Below are 21,797 nucleotides of genomic sequence, written 5' to 3'. Positions count from 1 at the left end.
TCCATTATGTGAGCAGTGTCCATAGACCAGTGTAACATGTGCCTGCGTGTTTTCCTCTGCTCAGGAATGGCTCTCACTTTGCCTTGAAGTATTTTGCAGGAAGACTGAAGCATCTCCATCCTAGTGAGGGAGTGTCTGACTGTGGATTCCCTTCTCCATGAGTTCTACTCTTGACCGTACTCCCTGTTTTAGACCCATTCCTCAAGAGCACTTTCATTTTTTGTAACAGGAAATTTTTAATGAGCACATTGTTGTTGGGAGTCACCGAACAGGCTCTGTGCTGCCTCTGAAGAAAGTACATTTGGTAGAGATTATTTTTCTGGAATGGTTTAATGGAGAAGAAACTGAATGTGTCCCTACAGTGGTTTCCTTTCTGGATGAAGCTGCCAGAAAGGCTGGAACCAAAGGCAGCCTTGGCCTCAACATCTGTGAGTGCTTCAGCAGGACCTGGTGGCTGAGCTGGTCACAGAGGCTGACCTCTTCACCAGGAGAGACAGTGACTTGCAAATGATGCTTCCCAGTCCTCTTTCCAGAGAGGTCAGTTCTGCTGTTCATCCTGAGCATGCAGGAAGGGTTGTTGTTATGTCACCATGAATTTTCTGCTTGTGTGGTGTGTTTTGCTGTTTTTTAAGCAGTTTGGGCTACAGCCTCATGGATGGGCAAGGTGAGTGATGTGCTGTGGAACTGAATGTGATGTCAGACAGAGCAACTGGGGTGGCAAACAACACTATGAATTCAGTAGTAATCATGAAAGACTACTAGTTTTCAAAAAGGAACCAGCTTGTTCTCACTTGTAGCTACAGAGAAAACAACAAGGAGAGAAAAAGTGAATTTTGAGTGTGACAGAAACCACAACACGGCTGGGCCAGGGATTCTTCCCTCCCAAGTCAGCTTGAGCAGAGATTATTGGAAACAACATTGCTGCATGAGTGATGGCTTTTTGCTCTTGTTCCTGGTGGGCATGTTGGACACTTCAGTTGGGAGTCTAAGGAAAAAGAACCAGAGGTGAAGGAGTAACAGACACAGTGCTCTCCTCATCTTTGGTGGCATCCTGTTTGTATGAGGCTGAAAAGATGGCTAAAGCCTCCTGCATACCTGATGAGTAGTTAATTTCACAAAATTGGAACAGGAGCCTTTATGTTTAAGGAACTCAAAGTAAAAAACATGTCACCTCCTATTTCAGGAAGTCATGAGTTTAGCAGCTGAACTTATATGAACTTTTCCTCAGCAGGGGATTTTGGCAGGAAACTGTATTATTTAAAATTTGGTGAGTACTTAGTACTTAGCTTCAAAAAGATCTATCCTGCCTTTAATTAACATCCTTAGATTCAGAACTTTTATTTTGTTTTGGTGAATAAGTGTTGTGAAATGTCTTTGTGAATCAAATCTAATCAAGTTGGTATTCCCCAGCTGGAGTCTGGAAATCTGCCCAGAGTTCAGGGCAGGAGAGAATGGTGTGATGATAGGCAAGGGGTGATGACAACCTGCCAGAGGAGAGCTGAGAGAGGTGGAGCAGTGAACTGTCCCTAGCAGACAAGGATATATCAGTGCTTTCCTTCTCTTCTCTAAAATGTTTGAACTCCAGGACACACTGGGTGTGCGAGTTTACTCCAGGGAGCCTGAGGCAGTTTCATTTATGCAACTGTTTGCTCAGCAGATGAGAGGCCCAGCTCTCTCTGATCTTGGTAATATTCAGAGAACAAACTCTTCAGTAGCACTCTCCAGCATCCAGATGGGCATCTGCCTGATGCCAGGTGTGGATGTGTTTTACTTTTTTCCAAGCCACGTTTTTGAGGGGGCTATATCTGAGGGCCCTGTAGAGACTTAAGAGGAAGAAATTTCTTAAGTTATTATTCAAGGGACAGGGTGAGCAGAAAGAAGGGACATCTTCCTGAGATTTCATTCAGGACATATGGGGATGACTCACCTCAAGGACTGGGGTAACATATGCCTAGGGATCTTGGGCACAGGGATTCACAGCCCTGTGAGCCTCAGCGCTTTGATGGGGATTGCTGTCATGGTTGCAGTACCACGTGAAAGAAGGACTGTTCTCCAGGGTCTCAGTGCATTCCCAGGCTTTCCCTGAGTGATCTGCCAAAGCACCTGAGCTGGCAGTGACAATTCTGCTTCTCTCTCTACAGCTAAAGACTTTAACGGGGTCACTTTGGGGAAAACCTGGGACATGATCTCCACAGAAGTCTGTGCAGCTCCACAGCAGCATCATGTGCCATCAGTGTCTGCAAGAACCTGTGTACTTGGTAGAGACTTTGGTAGTCCTGACCTGTAACTCCCACAGGGCAGACTGGCTGCAGCTGCACATCGGCATTTCAAGATACGCTGATTTATCTATCTTGCAGTGATCTGCACAGCTGGAGTGACTCCCCTGACTTGACATACGCTAATCTGAGAGGCAGAGAGAAGTCTTCCTGTCCTCCCATGTCTCCTCATGGGAGTCTGTGGTGCTGGCAGTACGCCATCCAGCACTAGCACTTATCACATGCGTATTAATGGGAAAATTTGGAGAAATGCATCCAGCATGTCAGTTGTGCCAGGCATCACTGGGCTGACAGCCTTCAGGAAATGCTGCAGTCCACAGAGCGAAATGAGAAGACTGCATCAGCTCACTCCTCCTTCACAGGAGACAAACAAACAGGTGTGTCCTCTGGGTGAGCATTGTGCCCACGCGCTGTGTGAGCGCAGGGGTCTCAGGTCTTTTGGAGAAGGCAGGGAGCCAGAGTCCTGCAGCACATGAGCCTGGAGGGGTACCATGGTCCTTTAGTATTGAATCCAAAGATCCCTACGTGACCCAGAGGAGAATTTAGGACAGCCTTGCATCAGGCCCAAAGTACACACCTGCCTTTTAAAAACAGTCAGCAAGTTTGATTAGAGCGCAGCATGGCCACCTGAGCAGGGACACAAACAACGTGACTGGTACTTATCATTGGGACTGTAATTATGCCTGCAGGTCCCATGTTGCCTGGGCCCCAACATAGCAAGTGTTGTACGAGACATGATAAAGGATCGTCCCTGGCCTGAAGAAATTAGAATCTCATTTCAAACACCCCAGGAGGGCAAGCCAAATGGGAATGGTGTAAGGGACTGAGGTTGGAAAAAAGCAGGGTGAGTTTGATTACAGATAAGGCTGCTGCTTCCTGGAGGCTCTGGCAGAGCCAGAAGGGTTTGCTGGCACCTCTGCTGCACCGCGCCGACGTGCCGGTGGGAATGGGCACACACGGTGTGGAGGCAAGACACGACGGCGTTACAGTTTTTGAGTTGAGGAGGAGGGAGGTGGGCTGCAGCTATACATATACCTATATATATATGTATGTGCGTGTGTGTGTATATATATATTCAGAAGGGGAGGGAGGAGAAGGCTCCTTCTGTCGAGGCTGCCGGAGAATGAGGGCACAAAGAGTCCCCTGCCAACAGCGGGGCCACCGCCCCCGGCAGAGCCGGCGCCCCCGCTCGCCCCCGGTGCCTGTGCCGGTGCCGGTGCCTGCCGCGCGGTGTCACTGCCGGCCCGGCCGCGCACTCAGCGGGGCTGCGGAAGGGGGTGCGGGCTGGCAGCCCGGCAGAGCCGTCCGAGCCCCTTCCCTCCTCCGCCCCGTGCCCCCCGGGAATCCCGCGGGAGGTCCGAGAGTGCTCCCGGGAAGGGGCACTCCGAGGGGCTAAGCATGGCCGGGGCCCCTCATCCTCCGGCCAGGCTGTAGGGGCCGGAGGGACGAGCGGAGCCGGGAGCAGCCCACTGCCCTGGCCGGGCGCTGGCAGGAGAAGCCGGCACCGACACCGCTCCCAGCCCCAGGAGAGCAGCCAGAAGTGACTAACCCGAGGCCTGGGCAAAGTCGGGCTGCGTGCCAGTGATTGCTCTTTGATTTATTAGCGGCGTTATTGATTTTCACCTCTGTCTGGGCGCCGGCTTTGGAGCAGCTCCCAGCTGGCTGCTCTCCATACGCTGCCGCCTCACCAACCCGCTGCACCTTTGCAGAGCGGGAGGCGCTGCAAAGCTCGGGCCTCGCTTTTCTCGTGGTGAAGGCACATCTGGCACTCCTTGCCCACTGGTAGTTATTTACACCGGACATCGCAACTTTCTGGATACAGATGGGGCTTCTGCACTACTAGAAAGGACTTCAGGGCAGTTAGTGCTATTTTTGGCATATGCTGAATCCTCTTTTATAGGTGGGGAGAGACTCATTGCTGCAGCCCTCAGGCTGAACACGCTTTACCCTGCATTTTACTTTCAAAAAGTCCTCTGCAGGCTGTAGATTTGGCGAGCTCTGTTCAGGAATGTAGCCATAGGGAGAAGGGAGGTCTCTCAATCCCCTGTCAGGCTCTGTGAGCGTGATATTAACGCACTCACCGAGGAGAGCCAACTTTCCTTTTTCTTGCCAGAAGCCTATTCAGCAGGGTTGCTGCAGATGAGCCTTTCCTTCTAACAGGCAGATATATCTGAGCCGGTAACCTTGCTCTCCCAATGCTCACAGGGCAGTGTTTAACCATACTACATTTTCAAGCAATCTTAACTTAATTATCTTTTGAGCAGATTTTAATAGCTTTCTCTGCTTCCTCTGGCTTCAGAATTTGCTTTGATAATTAAAGAGCCTAAAATTTCATATGTTTCTTTATGATGTATGAAATTTACTACACAAATCCATTTTCTCCTCCAGTTTGAGGAAGTTACCAGATCTAATACGAGATGACAGGCAAGAATTTCATACAGTGGGGCACATAGTGCCTCTGCAGGTTCCTGCCCTCTGATACAATTCACTCAGGGTTTCTTGGAAAGAAAAACCCCGTATTTCCTAGGCATATGTAATCTCCAGCACTCCTGTACTGTTTGAATTTCTGTGCACAATTATTTTGGCATATGTATTCAAAACACTTGCAAGCAGTAACCCCCAGTGGGGCTGAGGGTGGTGAACAGTCATCCTGCAACTGATGTTTGTGTTGGGTGTTGGTGTGGCCAACAACAGCCCCTCAGGCAGGGCAAGTAGCAAAACACATGAGCAGCAAACCTCCTTCGTTTCTTAAGGTTCCAAGGGATTTGCTCTATTCACTGGTCTTTTGCCTTTTAGGGGTGTTCCCCCCTAGATACATCTATATCTCAGTGTGAGTGTTATGAGCTGCAGCAATATAGGCTGCTCTCAGCTTCTGTGCAAGGTGACACAGATTTTTGTTCTCCTCAAGTGCCTTCACAGAATTACAGAATTCTATGACAATCTTGCTTTTGGATTAAAAAAAAAATCAATTCTGGCACTCATCTTTTAGAAAGAAGTCTCACAACATAACTGGAGCACACCCAAGAGGCTCAAAATCAGAAGAAAAATTAAAATATTCTGAACTTGATTTTATATTAAAGCTGGCAATTTTGAAAGCACATTTTATGTGCAGGGGTGGGGAATTAGTGAACTTAGATACACTCTTCGAATTTGGTATTGGAAATAACTGTCTCAGTGCAGGTGGAAGTATTTTCTTCCACCATATGTCTAATGCAGAACTGGTCTGTGCATAAAACTATGGAGTAAATGGTGGCAGCTGAGACTTGGCAAGACTGTTCTCATCTGGATTTGTTTTAGAGACATCTGGGCCCAGAGGTGCAATCTGGCCCTGTCCCGGTTGTGCATTATGCCACCAAACCATCACACACACAGTTCCCTTCGCAAAGGTGGGTATTAACAAGTACCATGTTTCAGTGCTTGTTGGTGCCTTTCTTCACTCCCTCCTCTTCACCAACTGTCAGTTTGTTAGATGATTTCTGAATGTGGCAGGTGGACTCAATTTCGTTTTGTGACCATTGCAGCAACTCACACCACATCCTACTGACCGTTCTTTTGGGAGCAAAATTAAGTGCTGGGGGGTAGAGCTCTGTGGGATGGCAATGGTTTGGGGGTGTTGAAGGTCTGCCTCCCAAACCACAGCGTTATCAGTGCCTGAGGCCAGTATCAGACCCCCAGCACTCAGGAGGCCTTGTGATGTCTGTGGCAAGGTGACGTTTCTGTCATCAACCAGCTTGGGCTGGAGAAGGACTGCCCCAAGATGGGACTGTCTGACCCCATGGAGAAGGCTGAGCTGGGCAGGAAGAAACTTCATGGAGACAAGCACCTGGCAAGGATCCTCCTGCCTGAAGGGTGGCTATGAGCAGTTCATGAATGGTATGTTTGTGTAGTATGAACAAACAATGCAGCATCTGGACAAAACATAAGCTATGCGGTCATTTTAGCTGCCTTAGTGCATATAGTCCTGCTTGCTTAAGGTATTTAGGAGATGAACAAATTTTTGCACTACCACAGACAAATTAAGTGATGCTGTGTACAACTAATATTGTTTAACAAGTTTCTTAAAGGCTGGAGAAGGCTTGGGCTGCTGTGAACAAAGATGTGGGCAGAGATGTGGATTGATTTGAATGCATCTACATGGTATTTTTGTGTAGGGATATTTTAAACTACCTTTACAATTGGCAAAGTTGCCTTCAGTTGCAAAAAGAAGTCTGGACACGAGGAAACACTTTTTCCCTGTGAGGACAGTTGAACCCTGAAACAAAGGACCTCTGCAGTCTGCATCCTCAGAAACTTTCAAGACTCAACTGTATAAAGCCCTGAGCAACCTGGTCTGGCCTTATTGCTGACCCTACTGCAGGAAGGAGGTTGGGAGGTCCCTTCCAGGCCTGAATTATTCTTGATGCTGTCTCCATTCCAGGAAGGACTGGGTTTTGCCATGCAGTGCTGGCTCAAGCGGTCTCTGTGCACACACCCACGCAGACACACACTCACCCCTTCCCTCCCTCCCTGAGCAGCTGGTATGTTGCTGGTGAGTGATGTCATCCCATTTGCTTACTTAAGAGAGGCATCATTAGTGATTAAGTAATTTATATAATGCTGCTGCTAGCGCAAATTAAGGCAGAGCTGGGTTAAGCAGGTCCAGGGCAATAAGGGCACACTCTGTGTGGTGGACTGTGTAGAAAATTGCTGCAGAAAGCTAGTTGGCCAGATTATAGAAGATCAGAGCATCGAGGAAGGTTGGGTTTGCTTCCTATTCACCATAGTCTTTAAGGCAAAGCAGTGATGGGAGAGGATATTTAATCTGTTGCCATAAGGGTGCTCAGTAAATGCATGTTCCCTGGCAGTGCCCTTTACCCAAAAAGATCTGCCTTTGGTGATCAAATGCAGGCTCAACTTTTAAAAAAGTATTAGAAAAATCTGTCACTGTTCTAAGATCACCTTTTCTTTCTGCCTATGTAGGTTTCTGTGCCAGTTTTGCCTTGTGAAACTGTACTAAACCCCAGAGCTACCAAGGTGCCACAGCACTTAAGGACTACAGGGTGGGGAGATACATGGACCTCACAGCAACAGCAGAAGCTGCTCTGCAGAGTGAGGAAAAGTTTAAAGACAAAACTCAGGAAAAGAGGGAAGGAGCTTCCTGGAGGTTGCTTGAGTAGTAGATGTACCCTGGTGGCTTCTTCTCCCCCATTTGTGTGCTATTACTGCTTATACTCCAGTGGCACTTTGAAATAGCTGTGGTCTTGGAAAAATAATGGTAGACAACAGAGCATTTCCCACTGAGGACGTATCTCAGACCAAACACAAAAAATTCAGGGAAGGACAGCAGCTACAGAAGGCTGGCCAGCGCACATGTCATTCTGTCTCCTGAATGTACCATACCATTTACCTCTGGAGATGTGTGTCAGACTGGATTCTCTGGAACTCTGAGGGAGTTTAGAGTGTAGAGAGCTCACACCTATCATAGTTCAGGTCAGAGCCTGACCCTTCCCACCTCATATAATCAAGCAGATTGTATGCTGCTGCCCAGCTTAGCCTACACGGCACTGGTTTGCTTATTTGGATTAACACACAGGGGTAGGTGAACAGGAAGGAAAAGAAGTGCAATCATAAAGCCCTTTGGTAGTCAGGATAATAATCATTGCTCACTGGCTCACTAACAAGGATTTTTCTACTGTAAAAGAGTGTTATTAAAAAACATCCTAAAAATTACATTCTTTATAAGGAGAGAAAAACAAAGCCAAACTAGTGACCCACATAAATATTATTGATTTTCAGAGTTCTAAGATGTTATTCAGAAAGCTGTCAGCATTATCTCAGGTGACTAAGGGAAGACAGGCAGACAGCTTCTACCAGGGTTCGGGCACCAGTCTGTTCTCCTACTGATCTGAGACCACTTGGTGGGAATCTGGCAGGTTCAGTTCAGTGAACACTGAGAGAGCACCCGTACAGGCGTGGAAAGCCACCAGTGTCAGCTGTAAGTCAGAGGAGCACTGCTGGGATGCAGCTGGAACAGGGTGGAGCATGCCCTGAGATGGATGCCACATGCTGGTCCCTTCTGCCAAAACAGGGAGCACGGCAGGAGCTGAGGTGCAAGCTCTGTGAAGAGAAGTTGCAGTAGCCAAGATGTGTCATGAGTGCTTGTATTTCTGCAGAGAGACCCTAGTGGGATCTAAAGAAGGGATAATGGGAGAGAATACCTTTGAACCAAATGAGATCTTGGGCTTTCCCAGGAAAAGAGCAGCTGAAAGGGCTGTGGAGCTTGCATTCTGCATCCTCTTCCACCCTATACCTGCCAAGAGGAAAGAGGGGATTTTCATCCTGCCAGCATCTATCAAACACTGTATCTTTGCTATAATTTGAGTTAAGGACAAGGGATCCCCGGTTAACCTGGGACATTCCTGTTCCCAGTGTAAGTCCACCATGAGAGATACATAGCTGGTTATTAACCTAACCTTATACCTTACCCTCAGCATAATGTAGGCACACCCCTACTAGCAGTTTTGTTGTGCATTTATTTACGAGTTCGTTTAGCACTGGGAACTGATGCTGGCACTCGAGCCTTCCAGGCATGATTCCAAAGAAAGTGGGAATACACCTCTGTCCCTCAAGCTGGAGCCCACCGAGACTGAGAGGAAGTAGTTCAGTTGCCTTTTGCAGAGAGGATGGGTTTGGGGCCTAGGGAGGACTCCCTTCTTGCACTAATCCTGATTGATGAATGCCATTTGCACCCCTTCCCTAGGACTGCCTGCCTGATTTGGGAGTCCATCCCTGGGCATTGTCCATGGGGCTGTCTGGCAAGGGAGAGCTGCTCTCTCCTTGGCTTGTTTTTGGGTACATTTTTGGGCTCCAAGGACTGCAAACCAGTGTGTTCGGCCAGTCTGAGGGTGACTGAAATCACATGGAATTTAAAAGATAAATTATTTGTTACTACACAAACGTAACTAAGTGCAGAGTTACTGTTCAATGTATCGTTTTTAAGCAAAACTATTTTTGTAACAGCATTCATTAGCAATTAAAAGTTTATATATGGAAATCTAGCTAAATATATGAATGTTGTTGCTTGATTATAATGACAAATTGCAAAAAGAAAGAAAAAAATCATAGTTCTCTTTGTTCTGATTCTCTTATATGAAGTAAGAACCTGGTTAAATCAGTTAACCACCATCCTACACTTTAGAATAATACTGCTAAAAATGAAACATAGAATTAGCCTGTCATTTTTCTGTCGCTCACTTGAGATTCAAGCTGTCCTTCTGTAAAGCTTTTAGTTTCCATTAAAATACCTTGCTATGGATGTCTGGGATTTTAGTGGCAGCAGTGGTAGACCCCAAACCAGTCCAGTTCTCATTTACTTTACACATGCCCTGACTGGTCAGTGCTGTCCTGCTCACTGTTCACTCAGGATGAAATTTTGCTTCTCCCTGAAAAGACCCACTTGTAGCAAATCCCACCAGGAGCGTAGCCACACTCTCCTGCCTGCATGCCCAAACTGTGCTCTGTGGGTTGTCCAGGCCCTCCCTGCCATGCCAGGGAGGCTCACAGTTACTCTGTCACCCTGTCATGGGCCATTGGGGCTGGTGCCTGCCCAGCACAGCCCCCACATTGTGCACAGAGCTGAGGTGGCTGTGTGGCTGCCCTGTTGTATGCTGGTGTTGGGAAACAGGGAGCTCCCAGGAAGGCTTTTCTGGGAGGTTTGTGAGGCCAGTGGAAACCTGCTGTGACCCTCAGAAGTGAGCCAGGAAGATGTACAGATGTGAGCAAGAGCAATCTCCTCCCCTTCATGGCAAGTCTCTGGCACTGGGATTCAGCTGGGCTTGACTCAAATTGCATGAAGAACAGCCCTGGCACGAGCCCAAGTGTCTGCATGAGAGGGCCAGAATGAGAAGGACAGATGGGCTGATGGTCTCAGCATGTGCTGAAAGGAGCCAGCTTACTCGGGTGAAAGCAAGAGGTGCAGGTCAGATCTAATGCAGGACCACCCCTTCCATTCCAGTGAAAGTTCCTCTGGCAACACAGTGCTGGGATTTCTGCCTCAGGCAGAGAGTTCTGCCAGTTTTTGCAGGACATCATAAGTTTCAATTATGCCTTACTGAACAGATGGGAGGCAGTGCTATTTAGGTTGCAGTACACATTCAGGTTTATTTTGGCTATTTTGGTGCTGGAGGAAATCTTTTCCTCTGCTGGATCATGAAGAGGCCTGCTCTGCTCCCATCTGTTTGAATAGCTAGTGTCTTTGAACAATTGGGCAGGAGACCCAGCTAAACTCTCTCAGATTCTGCTCCTTCAGTCCTGATATTCTAAGTTTTATCTTCAAGCTGTTGGGATCAAACAGAGAATTTTTTAAAGCCTGAAAAGTATCTAGAGGTGAATTTGTTCCTAGTTTTAGCTGGAGGATGCTGTGCACATGTCAGCTGGCTTGCAGCCAATGCGCAAACCCTGCCCAAAGCCAGCTGAGGCACTTCACCTGATAGAAATTCTTAGGCTTTCCGTTTTATACCTTCGGTCCCCAAGCTGCCACTGATTTTTTGGGCAGTCACTCTGCTTAATGTTAATTTTAGGATTTCACCAGTAGATTGTAACAAAGCTTGGCCTTGCTTTTCCTCCACAGGTTGCAACGTCTATACACAGCATCACTAGGGCCAAGAAACAAGTGCCAGCTGAAACCAGGTTTAGCCATGGTGCGGTCTCCAAGCAGTCCTTGTATGCAAATTTTTTTGCCAGGCTAAAGCAGGCATAATAAAGTACTATAGCGGTAACCATTCCTAAGGACAGACCCAAGGCAAAGCTGATCAGTGTTTGTCATCATACCAGCTCCTGCCAGAGAAGTGCTTGAGGACATGACATTAATAACCTGGTATGGACATGTTCAGACACAGGTGGTGCCTAGTGATAAAATCTGATTTCAGTTGTTTCTAGTAGTTAAATAGCTGGTTACAGGCTCGAAGGTAATGGTGACCTGAGGGGGAAGCCAGCTGCAGGAGGAAGGGATGTTTTGGTCTTTACACCTGCCACATTCAGATTGTGTAATAATAATTTTAAAATAGCTAAAAACCTTCCCATGGTGCAGGGGGTGCATGATCTTGCAGAAAAACTGCCTTGCTTACAGCTATTCAATCTCTATACCTGTTCATTTAAAAGTTATGTGCCTTTGGTGCTGCTGACAGTGAGTGCTGGCCAGGGCCAAACACTTTCTCCAGCTTTACGCAGTGACCCATTTTTGACCTGTAGTATTTGGTGGGCTTTTTATTCCAGTAGAAACTGTTAATCATGTTAAACCATGTGGAGGACATGCTGCTGGTAGAAGCTACTGGCAGAGATCATCAAGATTTGGGCCTGTTTTGTTTGTCACCTCTGACCTGAGCTGCATCAGGAAAGTCTGCTCGCTCCTGAGCCCTGCCTGGTTGCCATGTAGTAAGAGATGTCAGCACTCCTGGCAGCTCACTTCTGCTTGCAAAGATCAGCCCACGCTTGGTCCCAAACTCCCTTGGAATGCAGGGAGCTCGACTCCTCTTTGGTTTCATAGCCTATTTTCCTTTCAAAGGTGGCAGTGAGCACAGTTGGAAGGCACTGGTTTCTAAAATAAACCCTCTCCCTGAAAACAGAGTATTTAACTTTCTCAGATAATCTTAAAACTTCTGCTAAAGTCACAGGAAGCAAAAGCAGTGGTGTTAGGAATGAAAGATTGAAAGAATGACATGCCTCATTTACCGCTGAAGTTCAACTCTGCTCAGAACTGTCACGCCTGGGACTCCCTGGCCAGCCCACCACAAGTCTTTGGGGCGAGTGCTGACTCATCCCCCTCATTCTGCTTTTCACACCTCCACTCATCTACCTGCATTTTTAATGTGGGGCTCCAGTGGGAATAAAGGTTTGTTTACTTGGTGAAGGCAACATTACCAGTGCCTCTAAAAGCTCTGGCTAGGCCTTGTCTTTATGAATGGCATCAGCGTCTTCTTTCAGCTGCTTAAAACTATTTTGACGTGCTGTCAGAAATATTATAAAGAAATAAACTGAGCAGAGATTTTTCATTAATTGTGGTTTGACACTGGAGTATCTGGGATTTGCATCTCAGTGGGTTGCAGGTCACTGAGCCTCTCTTCTGACCAGACTGTACTGCATCCTGCTACTCTGCAGCAGAGGGATCTGGGATAGTATGTGACCACCTTGTCCAGGAAAACATTCGTGAGGAGAGGCTTTTTGTTTGCATAACGCACAAAGCTCTGAAAGAAGGACATGTCCTTTGTATTTTCCTGGGATGTGATCCTGACTATGAGGTGACAGCTCTCACCCAAAACTCCGGGAAATACAAGACTCACCGTAAAGACTAGGGCTTGGTCCTACAGGGAGCCTTGACAGAGGGATGCAGGTAGCTCCTGGTGTGTCAGTGGTCCCCTCATGGATCCAGCTGAGTTGCTGCTGGGCTGCCCTACCCTCCAGGCAGTGAAGCCATATGTGCACAGGAGCTGCTTTCTTCACAGACTGCTGGCTCCGGCAGAGTTCCAGCTTCCTGTAGCAGAGACAAAGTTTCCTCTCAGGAGCAGCGCCTGGTGCAACTTCTTGGCAGGCAGCCTGCAGAGTGAATGGAGGGTTTGGCTTTCCACAACCATTTTTCTGAAGTGACCCACACACCCACTTGAGGCAATGCCTGAGCAGATGCCTAATCTGAAGCCTGCTAGTAAAACTGCAGGCACACTAGTATTTTAAACTTTATTTTATTTATATTGGACTATCTTATAGTTGGGCCTCTTTTACTTCAGTCAGCAGCTTCCTCGTTTTAAGTGTTCTCATTGCACAATTATTAAGAAAAGACTTCTGTGACTCTTATATTTTGTCCTCTTCAAGTTGACTGTTAAATATGTGTTTAAAAACCCCAGGTATGTGTCTGCAGGTTTGTGTGTGTTTGGCAAGTGGGAGTGAGAGCTGGTAATAGAAGACAGCAGGAGCTCTTGATTCCCTGCTCTTTCTATCACTTTCAGATACCTCTAAAGGTGCTCCATAGCCATGCAGTGCAATCTGCAACTATGAGTCTGCACTCTGTCTTTGAAATTTTTTTCCCCTGGCCTGAAGGACTAATGCCTTTTCTGTGCCTTGCTGTCAGTCAGTTCCTGCAGCACAACTCCTGACTCCTATCATAGCTGAAATACAGTTTACCTGGTGACATGAGGTCTTACTCTTCAGCCCAAATCTAACTGAGAGTACAGCTTAATGTATGTTGTCAGCTCCCAAAACTGTTGTACATGGAATGTTTATGCATCTTCCCCCTTTCTTAGACACATCCATCATTAAATCATCCCCAAACATGCTAGAAGTGCACACATACATATGTTCATCCTGTTACAGAAGGATCACTCATTACAGATTCCAGGACTGCATTTCTCAGGCGCAAGGTAAGCAACATGCTGAGCGCCAGCTGCTCACAGGCTGTCATCCCTCACATCACACATCACTTGCTACACACAGGTTGACCTCTGCCAAAACATTATACCAGCAGTCACACTACATTTGAATGTGTAAGGAATGCCCTCAGTCAAGTAGAACACTGTAGCATTGCATCTGGTAAGTGCGGCCTGGAGAAGTGGCCAGGTCCTTGGCTGTCATAAACTGTGGGGGTTATACAAACATCAGAGAAGCTACCTGCATTTACAGTGCATAATCACTATTTAGGAATCTGAGCCATTAATGAGACAGATGGTCCTAATCAACTTCTTACCGGATAGTTGTGCATATCACAAGTAAGCCTTATTGGACTGTTATGGGCAATGAGCAGAGACCTCAAGGACTTGGTGTCAGTGGCAACTGAATGATTGCTGCCTCTGCAGCTGGTGCCTCCCAGCCAGGTTGGAGCAGATGGCAGGTGAGAAGCTCTCCATATGGTACCTGTTCGGTCACTGAAGAGAAGACCATTTCTCGGGACAGTTACAGCTTCCATAAAGAATAAATAAACCACCCACTGAGCTGAATAACAGCTCTAAAAGCTATGAAAAGCCTTAAAGAAAATGTGCAGGTAAATTCTGTCACAAAGCCATGTGAATCAGTATTCTGAAACCTGTGTGAGAGCTGACCGACGTGTTTCTTCTGAAAAACAGCATTCCTTCCTCACAGGTGTTATGCTTTCATTACTGTTGGTATCATAACTGAAAAACACATTTATCTGTCTTTGGCACCAGTATGGTATGGCAGGTAAAAAAAACAACAACAAAACATTTGTTTTATAAGTTCAGTGAACAATTCAGCTTACTGCTACTCAATCTTTCTTTCTTCTTTCCCTTGTACTATTGCCTCAGCCATTTTTGAGCTCACCCTGCTACTTTATACAGTATCACAGTGCCCATGGGTGCCTCTCCACCTTTCAGCTTTCTCTTGCTAGCACACAGCTCAATGCCAAGGATCGGACTCCATGAACCAGTGTGATTTTTTGGCCAATCCCTGTGTCCTTTTTTCAAATCCACAGAAGAGTCTTTCAGTTGAGTTAATGAATTATTCTGCAGAAGCCAGTCAGTTTCTGGAACACTGGACTCAGACATCACAGAAGTAATCCTCTTGTAGTCCTATCACTGAAAACACATCAGTGTTTCTCCCCTTCATCTTCCTTGCATTTCAGCTACTGGCACAGCACCAGCTTCATTCTGGCTCAGCTGTGTTTCACAAATCACGTCAAACCACTCCTTGCAGAGATGATAATCATTCTAATCTTCTATCATTATCTCCCAAAGCATCAGGAATGTGATAGATAAATATTTGCAGCAAAGAAGAGACCTCAACTCTCTGTGGCTACGCTGGGTTAAAAATCTGACCTTCTATGTTGAACTCTTCTCCAGTCTAAAGCTTGGATGTATGACAGACAGATGATTTTCTTGGTGCAGGTGTAAAATGAGAGCAACGAGAGGGTGGAGGCATCCCAAGTCAGATTCTGCTCTGATGCATGCATGGGTTAGCTCTTGTGCTGGTGTGAACAAAGTGAAGTCAACACAGCAGTGGTGGTACACCCTATGCTGAATGTCAAGACCTTCAGGGCAATAGTTACTGAGCTGCAGCCATCAGAAATTAACTTACTCAAAAGGAAAAACCTCTGAACCATTAAGTCACCAGATCTGGCTTCTAGAGTGGGACTCAGTCTACCCCATACACACGCATGTGCTCTCTTTCACAACAGACTGCTGCTGCACTATTTCTTTAAGCCTGTTTGTTCTTCCCTCCGAGAAATGTAGTAGCTTCACAGCCATGAAGGACCCATCATTCCTGTGAGGCAGACCAGCGTGGGCACCAGGTCTGGGCCCAGAGCCTCTATACCATGTTTCATATGAGGATGTAGGACTGAGCTTAGAGGAGGAACCAGAGCCATCCCTATAATTACTCAGCACAGATCCCAAGGTCACCATGGTCTCTCTCCAGGTTACTGGGAGGCCTTTAATGAGTCTTATGCTATGAAAGACCAAGATGGAGGAAGGCAAAGCAAATGAGTAGCAGTATCCCTATACAGGCTGAAGAGGTTGGGGCTGCTTATTTCTCTACAGCAAGACTTCATTTTGTGATGGTCATATTTATGTATGTATGTATGTATGGCCAGACTTTGTGAAAGAAGATTTGGGCAGGGCTCTCCCCACGTGGGTGTGCCCTTCCAGCCTGCACAGTGGATGTTTTAGGTGAGGCACAGGGTGCACAGAACTGGCCCCACTGTTGAACTCCTGAGGTCTATCTGCCACGGCCGAGTGAGCTTTGATAGTGACAGTGAAGTCCTTGGGACTGTCACAGCACCCGGTACTAACCGAGGCTGACCCTGGTGAGCATCCGAGATGTGACGGGATGGGATGGCAGGGAGGCATTGAACTGCCAGGGGATGGTCTCACTGAGACTCAGACTCAGGACCTTGGGATTCAGAGTCCAGAGTGCTCTCCTTTACATCGTCCTATATATTTATATGCACATCAGAAAACCAAGGCAAAGTAGGTGGTGCTGATGATCGTTTCTCTGGCTCAGCTGTACTGATAGACACAGGGACTGGCTGGGAGCCTGGGTAGGGAGATGTGCTTACACCCCTTGGGCAGTGGAGAGGGGACAGTGCCACAAGCTGTGTATTGTGCACACACACAGGCAGCCAGGGAGACATCCCACTTGTCAAGGAGGCAGGTTACCAGCTGCTGGCATCATAACCCAAGGAATTGATCTGCTGCTGCTGAAACACAGCCCACTTCTCAGAGCCAGTAACCCTCCTATCCATGCAGCTCCTTCAGAGACCATTCCACCAGAACAGTTTGATTCCTAGTATTACCCAACAGTGGCTGGAGGGAAAGATAAAGCAGCAGTCAGACTCTCTACTTTGAATGCTGTAGCTTTTTTGCCACTGGTATCTCACTCCAAAAGTTACATTTCCTCTCAGAATTAGTGCTGTGTGTGCACTTCCCTATTAGAAGCACTCAGAATGTCAAGAAAAGTTGGTCACTGCCTGCAGGAAACTGTCCTGGACTGTGCTTGCAAAATTAAGACAAAAAGAGCTCTGCCAGGCATGGACAGCATACTGTGCATTTATGTCCCCCTTGCTGACAGATGATTTTGCTTCAGCAATAAGTAGCTGAAAGAGGAACAGGTTATTTGTTTTGCATTTTACTTTTTGTCAGTAATTTTCCAGAGGGATCTCTCTAGTTCTGCCACCTGCTGCTACAGTGGGTCCTCAGAGAGGGTAGTGTCTTGCCTTCCTTCTTAGGAGAGTAGCCTGGTGACTCAGGTTTCTCTTTCATCTTCTGCTGGCCCTTGAGGCTTGACTGCATGAAAAAAATAAGACAGCATTGAATCATTTAGAATATGTTATTCAGGGAAAAAACAGTCATACAGAAAAATGAGTACACTATTTCAAATCCAAAAGAATGTCCTTGCAATAGTTGCTCTCAAATGACAGTCTCTTCCTCCCAGTAGGCAAACTCTGAGTAGACTGCCACTTCACAGTAATAGCAGTACTCAGGAAAGAAAGGAGGCTTTCATTTTTATACCATTCCTTTCCAGGTCAGCCATGGGTTGAGAAAGCATTTGCACCACTTGCAGACTGTCAGCCCTCGGTAAGCAGAGCTACAGCATCCACCTCCTAACAGGCAGAGCTGTGGGAGAAGCTGTGCCCACCACCACAAAGGACCTCCATCCCCTCCGAAGGGCCAGGCTCCAGCCCTGGAGTGCTGCTCAGTCACCGTGCCCATCTCCATGTGTGACCTTTGTCTCCAAACCACAGCACTGAAATTGGGGTTGAAGAGAGTGACCCTCTCAAAGACTGGAGCAGCAAAAGTACCCACTAATGGACTTAAAACCACTTAAAACCTTTTTCCTCTGTAAGTCCATGGAGCAGCCAAGTGATTATGGTGGGACAGAGATGGTCTTTTTACCGAGAATTGATTGAAAGCAATGCTGAACAGAGATGTTCAGTATTTTTTTGCTAACTTCCATGAGGGAATGACTTGTCACTTCTTGATATAAGGGGGTGGACAGCTTTTGCATAAGAAAAGAATTTCTTGCTTCTACATTTTTTCTCTAGTCTGCCTCTGTTCTTGATTGCAGAGCTGCCCAGTCACCCAGCCCTCACCTTTCCAGCAGTGTCAGTCCCTGATCCCACTTACTAAACTGGTATTTTACTCACTAGACATAAGATACTGAAAACCCTAAGGGACAAAAGAAGAAAAATTCCTCACAAAACCAGAGTCTGCACATTCTGAATTTTCATTCTGAGCCCCTATTCATAGAAAAGAAACAAAATGCTCTGGTACAGTGGATGTGATTTTCCTGGCACATCTATGGGGAGGAAATCTTCAGTGAAGTCCATATTGGTTCCCTTTTGTTCATTTAAGCTCATGCAGATAATCCATGTTTAAATCTCTCTGAATTTGCAAACAAGTTCCAGCTTCAGCCTGGGAGGATGTGTGTCTTGTACTTTGGAGCCTTTGTGTATATATGTCTAAATGGGTGTCCTGGGAGCTATGGTTGGCCCTGACTGCCTTTGTCCCACAAAAAGGTAGCACTTTGGGGAACATATTTCTCTGCTTTTCTTGAAGTGCTGTGCATTAATGCCACTACTCAAGCTACAAATAGATAGTTTTCATCTTGATGGCTGTTGAAACAGCATAGACAGGAACAGCAAATCTTAGTAATGTGCAGGCCAAATCCTGCTCTTGGCTGCACAGGCTTCTGTGCAGCAATTTAGAAGTTAATGATGCACAAGGGACACGGTGGTATAGATGAAGTACCATAACAAAGAAATGTTGGTTGAAAAATCACTCTCTGAGCAATCTCTGGTTCCCTTGTCTCAATGTAAGAGGTAATTTCAAATAAGGTCTCACAGGGATGTGCTGTAAGCCTGTCTCTACTGGATATTTTTATTAGTGTCCAGTGGGAGAATATATTTATACACTTTTGCTATGACCTTCTTGCCAAAAAGAACTAAAAATAGGAGGCTTTGTCACCTGCAGTGGCCACCTTCAACACCTGGGCTTCCATGGCCCAGGGATGGGCAAGTTAGCACCATTTAGCTGATCCCTCCTTGCTGTTTTACTGCCAGGTTTGAAGCTGGTCCTGCCTTCATTTGGCAGAAAAGAGGACCTTATTATTAAATTCTTATCTGAGGGAATACACTTTCATGTACAAATGTCAGTAGGCAGCAAGAATAAGGCCTGGGGGGACAGGAGTTTTATTCTGTGCAAATTGTGGGTCCATTGCGCAAAGTTGCTGATTTTCTCCATGTGAAAGGAGGTCATAAGAGGACATTTCAGCCATCATGGGTCCTAGGTGGACTTTACAGAAAGAAAGGGGAAATTCACAGTGTTGTTGCCATATGTTAAGAAGACACAAAAGAGCACTGACCAGGCTTTGAGAAAATCATTTAAGAGGATTGGATTTTGAAGAATTCATGTATATTTTGAACAGCTCTCTGCCTGAAAAAACCCCAAGATTATTTCAGAAAGTTGACAAGTAACACAGAGGCTATATATGGTAAAGACTATATAATCCAGACATTTGATTCTTAAAAAATGGAAACAGAATCTGAAGGACAGGTAAGGAAAAGCTTGCTTTTCTGAGCAGCTGTTCGGTTTCTTGTCCTTCTGCTTCTCCCACACACAGGACCCCCATCCCTGCCCCCATATTCCTGCCTTGCTTCATTTTCTGTGTTGGGAAGAAGGTAAAAACAGTATGGTGAAAGAGACAACAAAAAACTGTTAGAAGAGAGAAAACTAAGTGCCACAGCATTGCAGTAAATAAGGAGACATCAGTTAAGTTAGACATTAGCCATGCAGTTTTTATTTGAACATTTCCAAATAGATCTTGATAAGTGGAGCCCAGCTCTGCTCCATTTACATATCCCTCTTTGCCAAAAGGAACAAAGGTAGTTGCTGTAACACTTAGGAAAGAAAACGGGAGAAAAAGACATGGATTTAATGGTATATTTTTTAATCATTTTTTACTATTTTTGGTTCTACTCTCTGGGGGAGGCAGTGAGTGAAAGGCTTTAAAACAGGTGCCTGGCACTGGTGTATTAATGCTGGGGAAATTCATACCATGTGTGTGCAGAGGGATGGCAAGGACCTATGCAGAGTACTCACTGTGTTGCTTCTTCTCTGCAGACTAAGCCCCAGAAGCCCCTTTCTCTACTTTCTGCCCCAAACTCATTGTTTCCCTGTGTCCCTACAAATGACAAGTAATAATTGTGTTACTCTCTTTTCTTTGGAAAATTTAGATATTTTAAACTTTGCCTTTCATGAACAGGTTGTTGAAAAAGTTGTTAGGCCTCTGAGATGCAGTTAATCTTTGGACAAATAGACTTTAAATGGTGGCTGTTGTCTAGCAACTATACTATAAACAGCACTCCATTTGTCTCCTGTGGGTAATCACTGATTTCTTGGGGATTAAAGCTTAAGTAACACTCCAATCTAGGTGCGTGCATCAGACCACGACGTATTACAGCAGATTACGCCTCCTAGCATACAGCTTGCTTAACCATTTGGAATCACAGCGGAAAACCGACAGCTGCAGTGATAAGAAAATGAGCACTGGCTTGTCAAATAATTAATATTTTGAGTTATAATGTAGAACATTCTACTGGCAGGCCCCAAACAATTTCTGTCACACAGAAGGGTGGGGTGACAGATAAGTACCATATTAGAATATCTCATCTATGCTGAGCCCGATTTATTTCAGCTATATCTTGATAGCTCTCTTGATGCAGAGAACAGCCTCTGCATGATCTCTTGCATTTGCTGCCTCATGCCACGGGTACGGAGTTTTACCTTCCAGCAGTGTGCAGGATGGTGCCACAGGTTCTACAACTCACTCGTGGGCACAGAGGCTCAGGACTGATTGAAGTGACTTTACGCGTTATGCATACAATTTACTAGATGCATCTGCTTCCACAGATCACCGTCTGCTTAAGAGACCAAAACATGTGCCATTGCAAAATCACTGCATTTAGCACCTTACCCAGTGAAGCCCCCTGGGGCAAGCAATGCCCTCGTTGTTGATACTTCCAGTGTAATGGTAGACAAGGGACGAGTGGGGTGGCCTGCGGCCGACCTTAAGGTAAGAGCAGTTGCCAGTTGAATTTAAAAGAAATTAAAAACAAACAAATAAATAAATAAAATTACAGGCTCTAGATTTAGAATAAATCTTAGCATTTGTGGGATTAGAGTTTCAAATATTGATCTCCCACGCTGAAAGAAAGGCAGGTCTGTGGGTGGGTAATGCTACATATCTTGTGGAAAACAGGCATTTAACTGAAGGAATTACGTTCAAGACATTTAAGATTTACCTTAAGAATTCACGTTTTAAAGAGATCAAGTTTGATAAGATCTGGAATAACAAATTCACCCTGGGGTTTCCCAGTTCCCCACCCTGCCCTTGCCATCCTACTTTAATGGCTTGTTCATGACCCACAGGAGCAACTAAAGCCTCCTCTTTCCCCTGCAATGCTCGGGCCCTTCGGACTTTAGATAAGAAGTCAGGAGGTAGCAGAGGCAACACACGCACTCAGCCTGTCCAAAACGCTGCGTGCAGGAATGGGGGAACTGTTGTGACTGCCCTACTCTTTTCCCAGCCCAGCTGAGCCGGAGTGTCTCTTGCAGCTTCTGCAGAGGTGAACCCCTCTGTCTGCAGGCTCCAGTGGACAAAGTACGCAGAAAGCAGGGAGCAGCCTCCCCAGAGGGAAAATCCTTCCCAGGCTCAAGCCAGTGTGAGTGTTGCAGTATATCAGCTTTTGTTTCCAGCTGCGCCAAAAGGCTTTTGAGGCTTATGGCCAGCGTTGGAGTGCTCAGCAGGTTAGTGGAGCAGTGCAAGGGGCACCCCAAATGCTGGGTGGAAACTCAGTTCAATACAAGTGCTTTCCATGTGCTGTGTGAATGACTCAGGAAAGGATCTGTGAATGTAAGTGATATTCCAGTAAATCTGGGCTTAATTCAAATGCCCACAGGGTGCCCCTCTCTGAAGCACCATTTCAGAAACCTTCATTCTTAAGCAGTTGTTGCCAATGAGAAAGGGTTTATCCTACTTCCCTAACTG

This window comes from Pithys albifrons, chromosome 2, assembly GCF_047495875.1.
Source record: "Pithys albifrons albifrons isolate INPA30051 chromosome 2, PitAlb_v1, whole genome shotgun sequence".
In the NCBI taxonomy this organism is placed as follows: Eukaryota; Metazoa; Chordata; class Aves; order Passeriformes; family Thamnophilidae; genus Pithys; species Pithys albifrons.
This window is presented reverse-complemented; position numbering follows the sequence as displayed.